General features: G+C 38.7%; 1 protein-coding gene across 2 annotated transcripts in view; it reads left to right on the top strand.

Annotated features, from left to right (window-relative positions):
- The first annotated feature begins 1,913 nt into the window (after window positions 1-1,913).
- Window positions 1,914-19,689, top strand: part of LOC128622335 (synaptic vesicle glycoprotein 2C) — a 53,942-nt gene continuing 36,166 nt past the window's right edge. Inside the window, exon 1 of one of the 2 annotated variants that reach the window (XM_053648758.1) lies at window positions 1,914-1,980. The gene's annotated coding sequence lies outside the window, so the exon portion shown is untranslated. Of the gene's footprint in view, window positions 1,981-10,610; window positions 10,878-19,689 lie in introns of those variants that run through there. The other variant, XM_053648757.1, reaches the window with a different exon arrangement.

Below are 19,689 nucleotides of genomic sequence, written 5' to 3'. Positions count from 1 at the left end.
CAGTGAATTGAAACTAATAGCTGATGTGGACATGAGAAGATTCTATAAGAAGAGGATAAAAATAAATGCAACCTTCGACCTTAAATAAATACACATTGAATCATTTTTCCAAGAGGTTTCCAGATATTTCTAAGGCTTCCTGAACCTCACCATTTGAGTTGTTTATTTCTTTCCCAAGATAACAACATAGATAATAGTGTGTGATGTACACCATTTACATCCACACAGCTCAAAGCCAGACTGACACACACTCACACACACACACACACACACACACACATACTCACAAACCAAAACCACTACAACACATACTCATCAGTTGAACGAGAGAGATGAGGTGGCAATCATAGGATCCATCACTCTTAAAAGCCTCACTCTTAGAAACCTCTGTGTGTGTGTGTGTGTGTGCTCTTTGTCATGGTCAGATTCACCGCACCAGCAGGAGTCATTACAGTTCATACACAGAAGGAGACTATTACAGCTCAAAGACTGCAATAATTAACTAACACCAAGCTACAGAGAACACAGGGGGATTGAGACTGCCTTCTGCCTCTTACACAGACACACACACACACACACACACACACACACACACACACACACACACACACACAAACAGGAACATGCAACAACAGGCTTAACATAAAATCAATTGCATCTTTATAAACAGGTGGGTGGATGAATGGATGGTGGGTGATTGGTTAATAGACTGATGGACAAGAATAAATGGTTGACTAAATTATAGATAGATAGATAGATAGATAGATAGATAGTGGTTTGGGAAGATGGACATAGATGGTTGGATGGATTAATGACTGGTTGTTCATATTTATAGGGATGGATGGATGGATGGAAGGATGGATGGACAGATGTGTGCATGTATGATTTATTGACCAGTTGGATGTATTTATAGAGAGTGAGATGATATAAGGACAGATGGGTGGATGGATGGATGGATGGATGGATAGATAGATGCATAGATGGAAGGATGGATGGATTAATGACTGCTTGGTTGTATTTTAATGACTGGTTGTGTGGATTGATGGATGGATGGATTAATCACATTTTATAGAAAGTAGATGGGATGGATGGATAGATCGATAGATGGATGGATGGATGGACAGACAGATGGATGGATGGATGGGTGGATGGATGGATAGATAGACGGATGGATGGATGGAGGAATGGACTGATGGATGGACAGATGGATGGATGGATGGATGGATGGACAGATGGCTGGACAGATGGATGGATGGGTGGGTGGATGGATGGACGGACAGATGGATGGATGGATGGGTGGATTATTGACCAGTTGCACATATTTATAGAGAGTGAGATGATAGAAGGACAGATGGGTGGATGGATGGACTGAATGAGATGTTAAGGAATATAACATTTCCCTACTCTGCATTACGGCATGTGGTAAGTGGGAGAAAATTGCCTTTTGTGGTGTTGGGAGTGAATTCCAGGCTGCTTCAGATCGCTCCATTACTGTGTTTATTACATTCATCATTCACACACAGGACACACTCGCACCTCGAGAATTTCAATAATGCGGAGAACTCTTCCCAATCAACATATAAAAGAGGAGTTATTTCCATTTCAACAGCCAAAACCTCTCTCTCTCTCTCTCTCTCTCTCACACACACACACACACACACACTCACACACAATCAATCAGCATGTGAAAGAGATCTCTGAAAGGGGATTTTATCTATTTCGGCAAAAACTTAACCATATCTAAGGCTTATAATAGGACAATTCGATTAGCACGCTGGGTGCACATCATCATCATCGTTATTATTCATTCAGGCAAATGGATAAAAAGGGAAACATGAGGGAGCGAGAGAGAGAGAGAGAGAGAGAGAGAGTGTAAAAGAAATAAAGATAGATCAGAGAAGAGCGATGGATGAAGACCATGAAGACATATCGAGAGACTACAGGGAGAGGATGAAAGTGCAGACCAAGGATGAAAGGAAGGTACTTTGCATCCATCTTAGATCATCTGTGAGCACACACACAAACACACACACACACATACACACACACACTCACTGGCCTGGTAGAGAAAGAAAAGGCAATTAACATCAGCGTCAGAAGTCATCTATTATCAGCTGAGTTAACTTGGGATGACAGGTAAAGGAGTGTGGGATTGAATACTACAGCAGGACTCTCTCTAACTCACTCTTACTCTCTCTTTCTGTTGCTCTCTTTCTCTCTCTCTTGCACCAAGTGAGATTTTTCATTTTGCATGAGAATTGTTTGAATGTTTGTTTTTTTTATTATCCTGCAGTTTACTTTATTGAACATTTATTGATGGAAGGAGTCTTGAGTATCAGAGCTTTGAAACGCTCAAAGTTAAAGCTGTAATGCGTTCCAGTTTCTCACAAACTATATTTATTAACCTTTAGCAAGAAAACAAGACGACTGTTTATAGCTTCTATAACATGAATGAGAACAGGAAGTAACTCGTTTCGTGGATGTTCCACAACATTAAACGTAACTATAAGTATAACTGATAAGAAAAAAAAATTAAATGTACAACATGACGTTCTTTAATGAATAAAAATGACAAAATGGCAAATGGATGTGGTATAAAAGGAACAAAATACTAGGATCGCTTCATCACACCGCCCCGCTGTCGATCATTACTTCATGTTACATGTGTATTTATTCCTATATTTCTTCAAGATATGACAGTGTTTCTTCTTCTGACTCACTGTCTGGATTCACACACACACACACACACACACACACACACACACACACACACACAGTGACTCAGATAACGATGACTCAGATGATGAAAAAGCTGTTGCATTAAAAACTAATGTTCCTATGAAAAGCCCCTCAGGATAAACTCACAGCCAGGAAAACACATCGGATTTCCCTTTAAACTCTTCACACCACCAGTTTAACACAGTCGCTGTGTGTGAGAGAATATTAATGAGAGGTCGTGCTTTGCATGAACGTTCCTTAGCTCAGATATTATTTGAAGAAAAGAAGCTGACATTTTGGTATTTGCAGAGCATTTTCATTGAGAGAAGAGAACTCTCTCTCTCTCTCTCTCTCTCTCTCTCTCTCTCTCTCTCCCCCCTCTCACAGCAGGATGAGAGATCAGAGGGCCTTATGACTCACACTTCCGACTTAATATTTTCAAATATCACGGGGACATTTCATGCGGCATATTTTCCTGCAATCTCTCATAGTTTCCATTTTAAAAGCAACCTTTCGTTCAAATATTTCCCCCTCGTGTTCCCATAGATGGAGATTGAGGTAATATCAATGATTTTTGTTCTGTTCAATCAACCAGCAAAAATGCTCCATAAGGATAAGGATAAAGCATATAATGAATAAATAAATTAAATGAATACATACACATGCAAGTATTTATTTATTAGCCACTAGCAATGATTATAACTGTATACAGAATACAAGACTGTGAAAAGTCTTAGACACAAATTATAGATATTATAAATGTTTATTGTATGACGTCAGCATTATTAAGTCATTTTTGATTTCCAAACATTATTTTTACAGCAATGACAACAAAAATGAATGTTAGAGAAAAATCTTTGTACTGTATGTCAGTTAAGAAAGCAACATATTACATTATCAAACAGAAAAACATAATGAACACTGCTGGGTTTTACATGCAAAAAAAAAAGTCTCCAGAAGAACTCTGGCTGGTTCTCCAGGAAAACCTACCAGCTAATATCCTCATAAAACTGCACAAAAGGTACCTGAGACTACTATTTGTTTTTAAAAGCAAATACAAACTGTGTTTAGTTTATTACTGTTTACTGGCCTCTACAGTATTTATTTATTTATTTATTATGTAGAAAGGTTAGATTTCATTATTTGTGAAGGCATCTTTGCTTTACAGCATTTCTATGCATGTGCGTAAAACTTTTGCATGGTAATTTATATATGTACAGTTGTGCCCAAAAGTTTGCACACCCCTTGCAGAATCTTCTAAATCTTAATACTGTTAACAAAATAAGACGGATTATAAAAATCCCATGTTGTTTTTTATTTAGTCCTGTCCTGAATCAACTATTTCACATAGCAAATGTTTTCATATAGTTCACAAGACAAGATAATAGCTGAATTTATCAAAATTACCCCGTTCGAAAGTTTACATACCCATGATTCTTAATACTGTGTGTCGTTATGTTTTGTGATAGTTGTTCATGAGTCCTGTGTTTTGTCCTGAGCAGTTAAACTGCCCACTGTTCTTCAGAACAATCCTACAGGTCCTCCATATTCTTTGCTTTTCCAGCCTCTTTGCTTATTTAAGCCCTTTTAACAGCGGCTATATGATGTTGAGATCCGTCTTTTCACACTGAGGATGAATGCGGGACTCATACACGACTATTACAAAAGGTGCAAACATTAACTGATGCTCAAGAAGGCAGCACGGTACATTAATAACCAGGGAGATGTAAACTTGTGAACGGGATGATCGGTGTAAATTGTTATTATTTTGTGTTTCACAACACTCTGTCATTCATTATTTGTCTAGAAAAGCACAACCTCAAGTGCTTTATTCCTTACGTAATATGACAGTTTGCAGCACAGACCTGGTGACCTGGTTACCTGGTGACCTGGTGTTTTAATATTTTACATCCTACTAAACCCAGATGCCGAGTGCCTCGTAATTCCTCTTATATATTAATTATACATTCAATCACTTTCTTTTCTACAAAAAAAAGCCAAGCTGCTTTTTCCGATGCACAATCACTGATGAAAATGGCGTAAATGCACTTCTCTTTTCCTCTCTTATGTCTGGGTGGTGTAATTAACCTTTCTGTCACCTTTTATACTTACCCAGAGTGCACTGGGGGCTCTGCACTCAGACTTTCTGAAGGACCACTCATAAGTGTATGAGTGTGTGTGTGTGTGTGTGTGTGTGTGTGTGTGTGTTTTCTGTGTGGAAAGGTAGACTCAGCATCGTGACAGTACACTCACTCTGACAGGCGGCTGCGATTCCGCTGACAAGCAACAGATTTTCCCCACGATTTATGCAAATTTGTTATAAAGCGTAAAATCCAAACAACTGGCTCCAGGAAACTGTTCAAAACACTCATGTAGAGCAAGGTCTGTCATTGCTTCGTGTTCATATTTTTATAGATTTTAGTGAGTTAGTTACCTCATCCATCCAGCGATCCATCCATTTTCTGTACCGCTTATCCAACACAGGGTTGCTGGGAGCCTGGAGCCTATCCCAGGAAGCTCGGGGCACAGGGCGGGGGACCCCCTGGACGGGGTGCCGACCCATCTCAGGGTGCGATCGCACACACATTCGCACAGAGACTGATGAGGGAACAACTGCTTATAGCCGCTACAACGTTTCACAGACGTCACGCAATAAAAAGTATGACATGCCAACGTTAATTATTTCCCTAAAAAATCACACCCCCAAGTGTGTTATTCTTTCATCCTGAAAAGTTTGTGCAGTGAAATCTGTCCATGTTTGAACCGAGCATTCCGGTTGCAACGTTTTAATAGAAGCAAACCTTAAAAAATGCACATTTTATTCAGCTGTTTAGGTATTTCGGGATGGTTTTAGAGGTTGTTGTGGAAATGAGACGGAGGTCAGGCGAGGGGTGAAAGCACATGAAAGTAAAATGAGCAGGTTTTGTGACACAGGAGAACATTTTTCGAACAGCGAGCAATTAAGAGCCTCGTTGTCCACCCACAGGTGTTCCAGAACTCACCACCATGTGTGTGTGTGTGTGTGTGTGTGTGCGCGTGTGTGCGTGTGTGTGTATGTGTATGTGAATACAAATTAGAGAAGAGAAGTCGTGTTGGTGCTTGTTTGGAGAGGTTTTTATTTTTAAAAAAAGTCCACCTTCACCCACTAAACAACACGGAACATTATGTAAAAAGTAATTATGAGCTTTTTGGACTGAAATTGTCTGAGTAAAAGCTCTCCTGTTGTTTTTTCCCCCTCATATTTGCATCAGATTAGAACCGCTAAAGTGTGCAATTACGAATCAATTCATTATTTTATTAGCTTTCATTTTCTACCGCATGTGTTAGGAGGAGCGTCTCAGTAATTAAGTGTGAAATGTTCAATTCTGTCTCAGTTTCATTCAATTTCACACAAGTTGTAAGAAAAGATAACATCGAGTCTGAACCTTGATCGTGATCAGACCTTTTTAGGTGACTGGTTACAGTGTAAAGTGTGAGACCATGTTGGAAACATATCTTCTTTATATGTGTGTGTGTGTGTGTGTGTGTGTGTGGGTACAATAATGTAATAATGTTGTTAAGAAACATTCCAACAACCAAAAACATCTCTACTGTGATCAGAAACAGCAATGTAACAAATAATAGCAATGACAGAAAGAACTAAATACTAATAATATACAATAAAGAATTCATTAAAAATGTATAAAATAGTAGGTACAATAAGTATTTTAACTCTGTTTTTCCTTTTTCATTAATAAACAAGGAAGAAATTAAATACTAACAATATACAGTATAAAATATATAATAAAAATGTGTAAAGAAAATTACTAAAAAGTACTCTAATTATAAAAAAATTTTAATTAATGGAAAATAACTAGAAAGACAACAAATAGTAATAAGATACAAATATGCAACAATATATGATGTATAATAAAAAATGTGTAAAATATAGTAAGTATAATAATACTTTTTCATCTTTTTATTACTGAAAAAAAGAATACAAGAAAATAACACAGCATTATTGAAATAAAGTATAATAAATGTGTAAATTATTGTATGGATTTTTAAAATAAAAGTAAATTCAAATAATAAAAGTACAATAATTAGATTAATATTAAAGTAACTGAAATAATAAAAGGTAGTTAAAGTATTTTTTTCTTCTCTAAGGATTGATTGATGGCTACTGAGAAATTTCATGATGCATGGTTCGTACCTAGTTATGTCTAATAAGCTCATCCCAGCACACACACACACACCCACACACACACACACACACACACATACACACACACATACACACACTACTACTACAGCTAAAAAAATTTTAAATCACAAATTCACTGTACAGATCACAGTGCCCAATGTCTCCTTTCCCTATTGAAGTAGAACTGATTAGCTCTTTCCCAGCATGCTTTGCTCCTGGCTGTGATCTCTGGTCCACTGCTCTGGCCCGTCTCCAGCAGGAAGCCAAAGTTCTCCAACATCATCAGCTAATGAGAGGCAGAGCTGTTACTCTGAGCAGCTGCTCCACACTTTCGAAAGACACAATGACACCGAAAAGTGTGTGTGTGTGTGTGTGTGTGTGTGTGTGTGTGTGTGTGTGTGTGTGTGTGTGTATGTGTGTGTGTGTATGTGATAGAGAAAGAAAGAGGAAGAGGAGTAAAAGTATCTGGCCATGGCTACACCCCATCATTTCTCTGTGTGTATGCCTGAGAGCCATGGAGGGTTCCTGACTGCTGAAAGCGACAGCTGCTGTCGGATGCGAAAGCATGGAAACCATTAGCATATTTTATTTGAGAACATTTGAGAAGGGGAACCCGCCATCCTTCCTCCTTCCTCTATCTTCATCTGGGCTCTTCCTCCAGATGGCTTTATTAGCGCACAGGGGAGAGCGGATCGTTCGCTTTGTTTTGGAAATGGCCGTCTTTATTCCAGCTGGATGAACGCTGTGAGCTTCTCGGCTTACGGCTCTCTGGAGGTGTGTTCCAGGCCTGAAGAGCACTTCTTTTAAGGATGAGACACATTTTCCATACCACCGTAATGTCCACACACACACACACACACACATACACACACAAACACACAACCTGCACACAACAAAACACACCATGTGCTACAGTATGTAATATAAATGTTCATGCTGATGAAGTGATAAGTATACTCTTATTCAAGGGTTCTTTAAGGGTACTTTGGAAAGTTAAGCGTTTTTAGCATACAGCTCTAAGGTCCCTGGGTTCAATCGTGACCTCGGCTTATTGTCTGTGTGGCGTTTCACATGTTCTCCCAGTCTCTGCATGGATTTTCCTCCAGGTTCTCCGGTTTCCTCCAACCTCCCAAAAACACGTTAGTAGCTTGATTGGCTGTGCTAAATTGCCGCTTGGTGCAAATGAGTGCGTATGACATCATGCGACGTACTATCGTTCCGGTAAGTGTGTATTCCTGCGTCAGGGCCCAAGATCCCAGGATAGGCTCTGGATTCACCAACCTGGATAAAGTTCATACTGATGAAGGAATCCTAAAGCGTTCCCCGGAGAGGTAACCGAAGAACCTTTAAATGTTCAAGATTTCAAGCAAAAAAAGCATGAAAATTTCTCCTTCGTACAGAATTCCAGTCAAGAGCTCTCACATCAGACGTCTATGTTTTGGTCGGAGGAAAGTCATTTGCTGTTGTGGTCATGTATGAGACGTCAAACGTCTGATCTGGATGTGGACGAGTTAATAAGGATGAGTTCAAGGTAGACCAGGACTAGTTTATAATAAGATTTATAATATAAGAAACACTTGATTGCTCTTGAAAGAATTTTTACATTCAGGCTAGGTGTCTTTTTTTTTACAGGCATAAGATCCATAGGCAGGTTGTAGAACGTTATTATGAAGTATTACAAGGCTTTAAACAAGACTTCCGCTCTTTTTCCCCCTCAGGAAGGTGTATTTGACATACAGTATAGTATAGTAGAGCATCATTTGCTTGAACTACAGAAAATTGCACCATTTCGGCACCATTTCGGCACCATTTCGGCTCCATGGATAGCCCCAAATCCATTCACAGTTGCATCCAGCTATTCTCAGGATCTTTTCATGCCCATTAGAGCGAATGCCCATTCGGCTTGTTATGTTTTGTTATGTAATTAAGTGAACCAAAAAGCATTAAAACGTTGACTGAGGTGTGGCTAAAAAAAACCTCGCATTCATTCATAAAACTCCTTCATTCATTGGTCAGAAATACAGCAAATTTTATACAAAGCTTTGCCAAGCATAAAGCATTTCTGCAGCACTACGGCTCTGTCCTTTGGCCAAGTTTATGCCTCACAGCTCATTTTAGGAGCATGCATCTACAAAACAATCTCTCCCACAACCCAAATCATACAGCATGTTCAGTTCGCGTGCTGCAGGAACAAACCGCTTTGTCACCACAATCAAAACACCAGAGTTTAACTTGGAAGCGGATCAAGGCCACTTCGTGCACACGCTGTCAGATCGATTATTTTGGTGGTCACCATCAAATTCCAGCATGTAAGTGGAAGTTATTTTGACTCACTTCTTAGCCAATGAAAATATTTATAATATATTATATTAATAATAAAATTAATCATACACGAGAGTCAAATCTTCAGTCAGCTGAGGCGTTTGTTTGCGTTTTACTTCTCTGCGCAGACAGACACGCCAGTCCTCCGTTGATAAGATGCAATTTCTTTTATCGTAATGGAACGATTAGTTTCATTTGTCTTAATTCATGGCTTTGCGTTGGCTGGCTTTTCTTATTTTTTTATATACTTAATACCAATAATATAAAGTGGCTGGGTTTTTTTTGTTTATTTTTTTGTTTTTTTTTTACAAAATGTTCTTGATGGTGTTCTTAGTCCCTGACCTAGTGCCCTAGTGAACTATAGCATGAAGATGTGTTTTTGATAGAGACTCCGAAGCTCTTCTAGAAGTCGCTCTGGATAAGGGAGACTGATAAATAATAATAATTTTTTAAAAAAGCAATGAAACCTCGACAGTATATTCCAGATCCAAAAGTGTAGCAATTCATGCAAATTTAAAAAAAAAAAAAACATGCAGATTTCAATTCGAGCAAGTCAAGATTTGCGTTAGTTCGGCCTAGACCTAGACTCTCTGGAGCATGAGTAGGCTACGAACGTCAACCCCACATGAATTTATAGGATTTTCACGAAAATTAAAGACAAGAATTTCTTGTGTAAATGCTCGGACAAATGATTTACGAATAAATCTATTCGTATTCATCTTGATAAATGAGGGTAAACATTTCCAAATCACGGTCGCTGGTTCGATCCTGAGTTTGTGAATTTCTGTGCATGTTCTTATGAGGTGCCCAATGGGGAACTGGAACACTGATCAGGATAAAGTGCTAAATGACCTAAAAAAGATATTTTACACAAGTCCTTCAGGGCGGATTTTAACCTTTTAGTGACTCATCTGGCTGCTTGTTTGTATGTTGGATTATTTTGTTGTCAAAATGTCTTTATTATGAAACCATCATGTGGCCAATCATTCGCTAAAAGGACTAACTCAGATGCTCAGAACATCTTGACACTCATCACTGGCATGCTTTAGTGTTTTTTTTCCTGCTAATCAGCTCATTCACAAAAGCCTCAAAAGCCTTTCATGAGGATGAAATGGATGTGAAAGACATCACAGTGTGCAGTGAAGGGGTTTAACCTGTAGGCTACTCCACGGGCTTGACTGGGAAACACCGATCCGTGCGTGTGTGTGTGTGTGTGTGCGTGTGTGAAATATACCGGTGATGCTCCTGGGTAATTAATAATAATAATACTAATTATTATTATTATTATTATTATTATTATTATTATGTGCACACGAAGTTGCCTCTAGAGAATCGTGACTTGATAAAAAAAACACACACACACACACACACACAAAGGGATACAACTACTGATTGCGTCCTCCACCCCCCACCTCTCTCTCTCTCTCTCTCTCTCTCTCTCCCTGTCATTTCCTCTCCTCTTTCTCCAAGTGCTGCAGCGGAGCTGCTTACTGCATCGCGGGGGAGGAAGTATAGACCCGAAAGAAAAGGGGGAGAAAGCTCTTCTTCCGTGGTGGGATATCGTGGGGAATACCGGGTGAGAGGACGCGCGCGCTCTGCTGGATCCCCCCCGCGGCTTTGCTTTTTTTCTTTTTTCTTTTCACCCCTTTCACCGGTAAGTTCGTGTCATTTATGCGTGTGTGCGTGCGTGTGTGTGTGTGTATGTGTGTGGGGTTTTTTTTTCAACGCATATGAAGATGTAATGTTAGAAAGAAGGAAAGAAATCGAGTGTTTGCTGTGAGAAGTGAACAGCGCGGAAGCCACATTAAAAGCTGTCACGACTTTTAGTGATGCGCACGGCACGCGGGATCAGGAGCGGGTTTCTTCACCGTTCCATGCGTTATCCTGTGTATTATCCCATGCATTACTTTGTGCATTGCTTTCTATGAGGAACTTTAAAAAAAAAAAAAAAAAAAGGATTGTTAAGCATTATTGAACGGATTGATAGGAACTGGCATGCGTATTGCGCGTGCCGAGTTCGCTGAACCGCTTTCCACACAGCGTTGCCAGTGAGAACAAAGGGTACTGTACTGAACCTTGAATGTTTCTCCATTGATATACAAGTTGCACAAAGGTGCACTGATTTACTTTCCCAGGTGCGCACTAACATTATGTACTAAAATCATACCCATGGAGATACCACCCTATAGCACCAAGCGTCACTATGCAGAAAAGTACAGTGTAATACATTTGTTCTTGAGAGTGTATGGTTTTTTGGGGTTGCTGACAGGTTGACTCTGATACCCCCCCCCCTCCCCCCACCAAATGATTCTGTTCCCATTTACTGATCTGTACCTTTCATTTGTATCTTTCACTGGAAATGTAGATATACATAAAATATACAAAAGACATACCTGTAAGAGTACCACCCTAGTACCGAGCATCACTACCCTGAGAGGATAACCCTGCCCCCCTGGCCAACCCGTTTTGTCCCATATACTAACTTGCAGAAAAAATTGTACTAAACTGTATCTTTTCGTACCGCTGTACCTTTCATAAGTACAAAATGTGTATAGAGTGTACCTTTTATAATGATTTAAGGTACATAAATGGACCCTTACCCTTACAGCTAAAACACTGAAGGGAAAAAAAGGTGTATGCTTGAGGATACCATCACATGCTTGTGTTTAGTACCTGTATTTACTCTTTCAGGTGAACGATAGGTACTAAATAGATACTAAAAAGGACACCACCCTAATACAGAGTGTCACTACCCTGAAAAGTACAGTTTAATACCGTCTTTTTGGCCCGCTGTCCCACTTTGCGGCCTTGTTGTAAATAGATACACTCTCATTAATAAAGTTAACAAGCTGTACTTTTCCTTGTCGCTGGGATGAATAACAATAAGAGTATATCTCTTACCTGGGAATGTGCATGTAGTGTAGCTCTAATTAGATTTCGAGTAAAGCTTTAAATGTTTATCAGTGGTCATAAGGTCCACTTAAATAGTTTTTAAAAGTGAAAGATATAAAAAGTGCACCTTTGAGGGTGCCATAACCAGTGAAAAGGAAAGGCACTTACAGTTTCTGCATTCGGCTTTCTTTTGAATTAACTTTAGGAATGAATGCACCAAACGGCACTGTTCCGTGTCACTGGAGTGGTGCCATGTTTTATAAATTTATAAGTTTAATATACTGTGATAGATCTTTAAATGTTTAGATTAAAGCTTTAAAGGTACATTAATGGTCCTTATGTACCTTCAAATCATTTTGAAGGTAGACTACAGTAGGCTATATTCACATGTACATGCTAAAGGTAGAAGTGTGGTACCTTTCTTTCTGTGAATGAGGCTTATGTTTTGTCACAGGACTGTAGTATAAGAGGTACAAAAGAAAAGAGAGAGAGGGAGAGAGAGAGATGAGGGGAGAAATTGATTCCCGTGTACGCGCAGTGAGGAGAGCCGAAATTTCATTAAGGGGACGCTGCTTGCGTCAGATCGGTGGATGGTGATTGATGCGTTTTCCCTCATTCTGCCAGTGAGAGAGAGAGAGAGAGAGAGAGAAAGAGAAAGAGAGAGAGAGAGGTGCACCGAATGCAAACCCATGTACTGCAGCCTTTCCAGCTCCATCACACAGCCTCATTTCCTCTGCTCAGCAAAAAGGTTTTATTACAGCAGGACATTGTAATTCCAGCAATGTGCCTGCTCTAACACACACACTCAAATACGATCATTATAAGATATAAAGTTATTTCATTCCACTCGTAAGCACAACATGCTGACGTGATGGATAATCGCTACGTTTGCTACGTTTATGTTTCAATTCATTCATTTGCTCATGTGAAATAAGCATAATGGAAAGATGCTAAAATTGGATGGAATATTTATTTGCATCAGACAAATACTGAGGATCAGACCTTAAACTCTGGACTGATATTAATCTATACTGAATATACATATTTTCTGATCTGACCCACCTAATGCCTGAAAAAAAAATTTACGTAAAAAATATAGAATCGTGTGAGAAAGATCACGTGAAAATAATTGAATCTTGTGAAAAGATCATGTGAGAATAAATGAATCATGTGTAAAAGTGTCAGATGAGAATAAATGATTTGTGTGTAAAATGAATCACATGAAAATAAATGAATCTTGTGGAAAAAATCATGTGAAAATACATGAGTTGTGTAAAAAAACATCATGTGTAAAATGAATCACATGAAAGTAAATGAATCATGTGTAAAATGAATCATATGAAAATAATTGAATCGTGTGTAAAATGAATCACATGAAAATAAATGAATCGTGTGTAAAATGAATCACATGAATATAAATGAATCGTGTGTACAATGAATCACATGAATATAAATGAACCGTGTGTAAAATGAATCATATAAAAATAAATTAATCGTGTGTACAATGAATCATATAAAATAAATGAATCATGTGTACAATGAATCACATGTAAGTAAATGAATCTTGTGTAAAATGAATCACATGAATATAAATGAGCCGTGTGTAAAATGAATCATATGAAAATAAATTAATCATGTGTACAATGAATCACATGAAAGTAAATGAATCGTGTGTAAAATGAATCACATGAATATAAATGAACCGTGTGTAAAATGAATCATATAAAAATTTATATATTCAAATTAAATACTCACTGAGCCAGTACTGCTTCAGCACTGCTTCAGTGGTCGTGACCTTTAACCCTGTATCAGGAGCTATCACGGTAACACAGCCTCCTCATAAAAGCTGTTATTTTCTCAGTACAGTGTTAGTTTATGAGGGGAAACTCACACTTTTCACATTCTGACTTGTTCAGTACAAACGCAGAGAAAATGATCAGCTTTGTCACAAACACGATGATGTTTAATCAGCAGAGGTCAAAGGTTAAATGGCATCAGGTTATCAGCTGCTCTAAAGGGAAAAAAGACGATGATTTATTATTGCTTTCCTTCTGTCTGTATGTTGTCTTTATGGCTTTTCTTACTGTGGCTGTGAAACTCACACACACACACACACACACAAACACACACACACACAGCTGCAGCTGTTGGGGGTCCCTACAGCTATCCATCATCATACTGCTGTAGGACATGGTTCTGCCTGAGTGCACGAGTTTCAGCGCTGCTGAATTCTGGATTCTGATTGGCTAGAAGGTGTTGATTAATTCTCTATAGCAGCAGTTCAGACAATAGCACAGCTGCAAATCACAGGTTTATAATAATGCGCTCGTTCAAATACGTTATCGTTTCTATAGTAACAGCTCACTCACAGGGACTTGTTCCACGGACATGCCACATAAACGGATTACAAAAGGTATAACTGTTGATATGGTGAAGTTTGATGTAAGGAGATGTTTATTTAACATGCGTGTGTGGAGTTAGCATGTTCTCCACGTGCTTCAGGGGTTTCCTCTTGGTGCTCCGGTTTCCTCCCGAAGACACGTGTAGGCTGATGTAGACTGATTGGCATTTCCAAATTGTCCATAGTGTGTGAATGTGTGTGTGTGTGTGTGTGTGTGTGTGTGTGTGTGTGTAAGTGTGTATAATTCTTGTGTAAAAATCATGCAAAGATTAAGAAACCTTATGGACGTTGTTTACGACAGAAGTAACGCTGGTTCAAATGATCATTGTTTTAATAATTTACTTTATTTTACATTTAATTTGGACTATTTTTAGCTAACCAACCAAGTCTTTTCTATCCATATTCGCAGCAGACATTGTGATGGATCGTGTTTGTGTGTAATCCCGCGTCCTCTGTGTCCTGTAGCAGGGTGGGGTTTTTTTTTGCGTTCCATGATTAATGGAAGGGTCAGCGGTGACTCTAGTGGCCCGTGACAGCGGCGTTGTTAGAAAACCGTTTTTTATTTTCCCTCAGAACAGGTCCAAATCAGAAACTCGTCCTGTTTGTGTGAGGAAAAGATTCACACACCACCCGCTAACACCCTCCTACAGAGAGTGGAGTCTTTTAAATGCTGTTTATTGTTCATGTACAGTATTATCCAGGCTAAAAGACACTAGCGTGACTGTACCGGTTTGTTAGCATTCTCAGTTCCAGTAGTTATAGAGGTTGTTGTACGGTTGTAATGTGCAGGCTGAGCGTATGACCTACACACACGTGTAGAGTGTCTGTGGCCGTCTGGGTGTTGGCGATAACTCAGAGCAGAGCAGTAGAGAAAAGGAGGAATAAGTGACAGAAAGAAAGGAATAATAAAGGAAAGGTGTGGTCACAGAATAGGTTTCAAGAAAAACTACGGCACTAAAACAAAAAAAAGGTTTTCTATCGATTTACTAAAATGCAACTAATTAATAAGTAAATTGTATAATGAGCCAACATAGAATTGACATTTTTCTCCACGTAAGGTGATTATTATAATTAACAGTTAATTATTTGCTATTTATATTATATTCTATTTTCTGTAAGATAATTTTCCATCCCCTTTTCTCACTCTCATTCTCTCTATCTCATTCTCTCTCGATTTCACTGTCTTTCTCTTAGTCTCTCTTGCTCTCTCTCATTCAGTCTCTTTCACTCAGAGTCTGTCTGTCTGTCTGTCTCTCTCTCTCTCTGTCACTCTCTGTCTCTCTCTTTCATGGGTGAGGATTATGAAAGCAGGACACTTCATCATTGTAATTGAATTTCAAAAAGTTTAGTTGTGTGTGTGTGTGTGTGTGTGTAAGGGAGCAGGATAAATGTATGCATGTGCTTTGCTGTGTTTGTGTATATAATTGTGCTTGTGTGTATTGTTACATTTGTGTGTATTGTTGTGTCAGGGTAGATTGTTGTGTTTGTGTGCATTATTATATTTGTGTGTACATTGTTGTTTGTGTATACTGTTGTGTTTGTGCGTATTCTTCTGTTTGTGTCCATTGTTGTGTCTGTGTATATAGTTGTGTTTATGTACATTGTTGTGTCTGTGTATATAGTTGTGTTTGTGTACATTGTTGTGTCCGTGTATATAGTTGTGTTTATGTGCATTGTTGTGTCTGTGTATATAGTTGTGTTTATGTGCATTGTTGCGTCTGTGTATATAGTTGTGTTTGAGTATATTGGTGTGCTTGTGTGCATTGTTGTGTCTGTGTATATTGTTGTGTTTGAGTATATTGGTGTGTTTGTGTACATTGTTGTGTCTGTGTACATTGTTGTGTCTGTGTATATAGTTGTGTTTATGTGCATTGTTGTGTCTGTGTATATTGTTGTGTTTGAGTATATTGGTGTGTTTGTGTATATTGTTGTGTCTGTGTACATTGTTGTGTCTGTGTATATAGTTGTGTTTATGTGCATTGTTGTGTCTGTGTATATTGTTGTGTTTGAGTATATTGGTGTGTTTGTGTGCATTGTTGTGTCTGTGTATATAGTTGTGTTTATGTGCATTGTTGTGTCTGTGTATATTGTTGTGTCTGTGTATATAGTTGTGTTTATGTGCATTGTTGTGTCTGTGTATATTGTTGTGTTTGAGTATATTGGTGTGTTTGTGTATATTGTTGTGTCTGTGTACATTGTTGTGTCTGTGTATATAGTTGTGTTTATGTGCATTGTTGTGTCTGTGTATATTGTTGTGTTTGAGTATATTGGTGTGTTTGTGTGCATTGTTGTGTCTGTGTATATAGTTGTGTTTATGTGCATTGTTGTGTCTGTGTATATTGTTGTGTTTATGTGCATAGTTGTGTTTGAGTATATTGTTGTGTTTGAGTACATTGTTGTTTCTGTATATTGTTGTTTGTGTGTACATTGTTGTGTTTGAGTATATTGTTGTGTTTGTGTGTGTTGTGTTTGTGTACATTGTTGTGTTTGAGTATATTGGTGTGTTTGTGTGCATTGTTGTGTCTGTGTATATAGTTGTGTTTATGTGCATTGTTGTGTTTGTGTATATTGTTGTGCTTGTGTACATTGTTGTGTCTGTGTGTATAGTTGTGTTTATGTGCATAGTTGTGTTTGAGTATATTGTTGTGTTTGAGTACATTGTTGTGTTTGTGTATATTGTTGTGTCTGTATATTGTTGTTTGTGTGTACATTGTTGTGTTTGAGTATATTGTTGTGTTTGTGTGTGTTGTGTTTGTGTACATTGTTGTGTTTGAGTATATTGTTGTGTTGGTGTATATTGTTGTTTGTGTGTATTGTTGTGTTTGTGTACATTGTTGTGTTTGAGTATATTGTTGTGTCTGTATATTCTGTTGTGTGTTTGTGTGTATAGTTGTGTCTGTATATTCTGTTGTGTGTGTGTATAGTTGTGTCTGTGTGTAGCTGTGTGTAAATGTGTGCTGCATTGCACCAGCGCAGCTTCACTGGAGCTGTCGTCTTTGAAAACACGTTTGTGTTCCCCGGCGGTTCAGACGTCATCCTCCGAGTGAGCGAGTGAGCAAGCGGGGTTATGTCACATTACTCTTTCAGCCTAACTTTATTTAGAGCATTATTTGGGATCATACGCAGTAGTGCACACACATACACACACACACACAGTGACTGTGTATAAAATAAGAGACAAAGCATACACACTGTCTGCTGAATGTCTTATTTTACGTGACTTTAGGGTCATGGGGACTGTCAAAAGTGGCTGTGGTGATATTCTGACAGCAAGCAGACAGATCAAGCGGAATCACTTTTTTCCTCAGAGCAATAGCGTATCATTCCATTCCTCCCGAAACTGGAAGGCAGAATTTTAGGAAAACTGGAAAACTGAAAGGAAACAGGAAGGCAGAATTTTACTGAAAAACTCAAAGTGATATAGTCTTGTCTTTTCTTCGTCTTCTTTTTCTTCTTCTTCTTCTTCTTGAAACTAAACACTTTGTAGTTTTCCACGGGAAAGTCTTCAGGACCGAGGAGTTTACACATCGTTAAAGGCTCATATGAAAGTAGACACTCAGGGCTTTAAGAATTTGCATTGTTTCATCATTTTGACCTAGCTTACTAGGTGTGTGAAATGTTATCATTTTATTGTGGCAGTGGTTTACTCTCAAAAAAGGTTACCAAGGTTATTGTGGAGAGGTGTGAATTGTTTTCCCAGCAGGGGGCTCACACCCCTCCCCTTTCCCATCTCCCTGCTCACCAGCAGCTAAACACAGAGTCACGATACTCTACACACAGAAACCCAACAGTGTGCTGATTCATCTATTATCAGACTTAACTCGTCTGTGTATACTGATTGAAAATGTCCGATAAGTCGATTTAAATTCCTCCGGCGGAATGGAACGTACATGGGAGAATAAAAAACAATTGTAAAAGTTGGCAAATTGCTACGGTTTAAGAAGAATCAAACACTTCAGAACGTGCTGTTAAAGGAAAATAATCAACTTTCGCATGGTAACATTGACAATGGTACTTCATCACACCACCTATAACATAATGTTCCTAAAACATCATGCCATAAGTGTGTTATTCCTCATATACCTCAGCAATAGCACCGTTTTGAACATAATGGTTTATTTAAAAGTAGGACAGAATAACAATAGAGAACAATGGAGATGGAATTCTATTATTTGTTAGCAAAAAGAGCAAAAGCTAAAGATGTCATGGCATGTTATGGCAAGTGGAAAACTGTAAATTAGACTTTATGCAAAAAAATAAATCCCAAATCAGAAACTGTCTACAACTCAGCTGCCACTACTGCCAAAGAAGAAACTTTCAACCAATAAACACAACATCAGTGATGAGAAGATGCTAAAGAGTACCGCTAGTGTCACCTGTTGTGGCCTCTGTGTGACGCTGGAGCTTTAAATCTGGATCTTTTCAGCGTGATTTTCTGCTCGTTTTAACGCCTCGTACATCTCCGCATCTCCATCTGACGTTCTTTTCATCTTCTGGCTTCTGCTCTGTCTCTCTTTTATCTTGGTTGACAATGTTAGAAACAGGAGTTGCCCCTCATTCATGCCGGGTGGTTGTCATGGTAACGGGGTGGTCTGGTGCATCTGAGTGATGAAAATATTGGGCCTTTTTAACAACAACAAAAAAAATCTTTGCAAGACACAAATGTCACCGCAACTGCTGAAATGTGGAATCCCCCACGTTCAAATTTTTTTTTTTAAATAATGCAGCAGTGAACCTGATTTAATTTTACATTACAGCCTTTCAATCTTCATTAAATAACACTTAACTGAAGCTAATTTAATAAATCATTAATTATTCATCAAACACGGCAGGGGAGGCTTTAATGAGTAGCTGTCGATTGGCGAGGCTTAGAGGCGCTAAAGGTGTGATTACTGCGTCAAAGCTCACACATCGGACTCAGGGTGTGACTCACGCTCATGCTCTCACTGTACAGAAACTGCTGTAGAGTTACAATGATGTAGAGTTTACACGGGCTGAAAAAAGGGGGTGGAGTTTTTAAAAAATGTCCGTCGTATCGTATAAATCTGCTGCTACGCCGTTATGATTTGTTCAGCTCGGAAACTGAGTAAGCTCATCAACTAGCCGAGTGACACCATCTTAAGCACTTAACTAACAGGAATGTAGCGTTCTGATACTGAATATCGATATACCA

Source organism: Ictalurus furcatus, chromosome 18, assembly GCF_023375685.1.
Source record: "Ictalurus furcatus strain D&B chromosome 18, Billie_1.0, whole genome shotgun sequence".
Lineage (NCBI taxonomy): Eukaryota > Metazoa > Chordata > Actinopteri > Siluriformes > Ictaluridae > Ictalurus > Ictalurus furcatus.
Note: the sequence above shows the minus strand (reverse complement) of the source record. Positions and strands in the feature narration are given on the sequence as shown.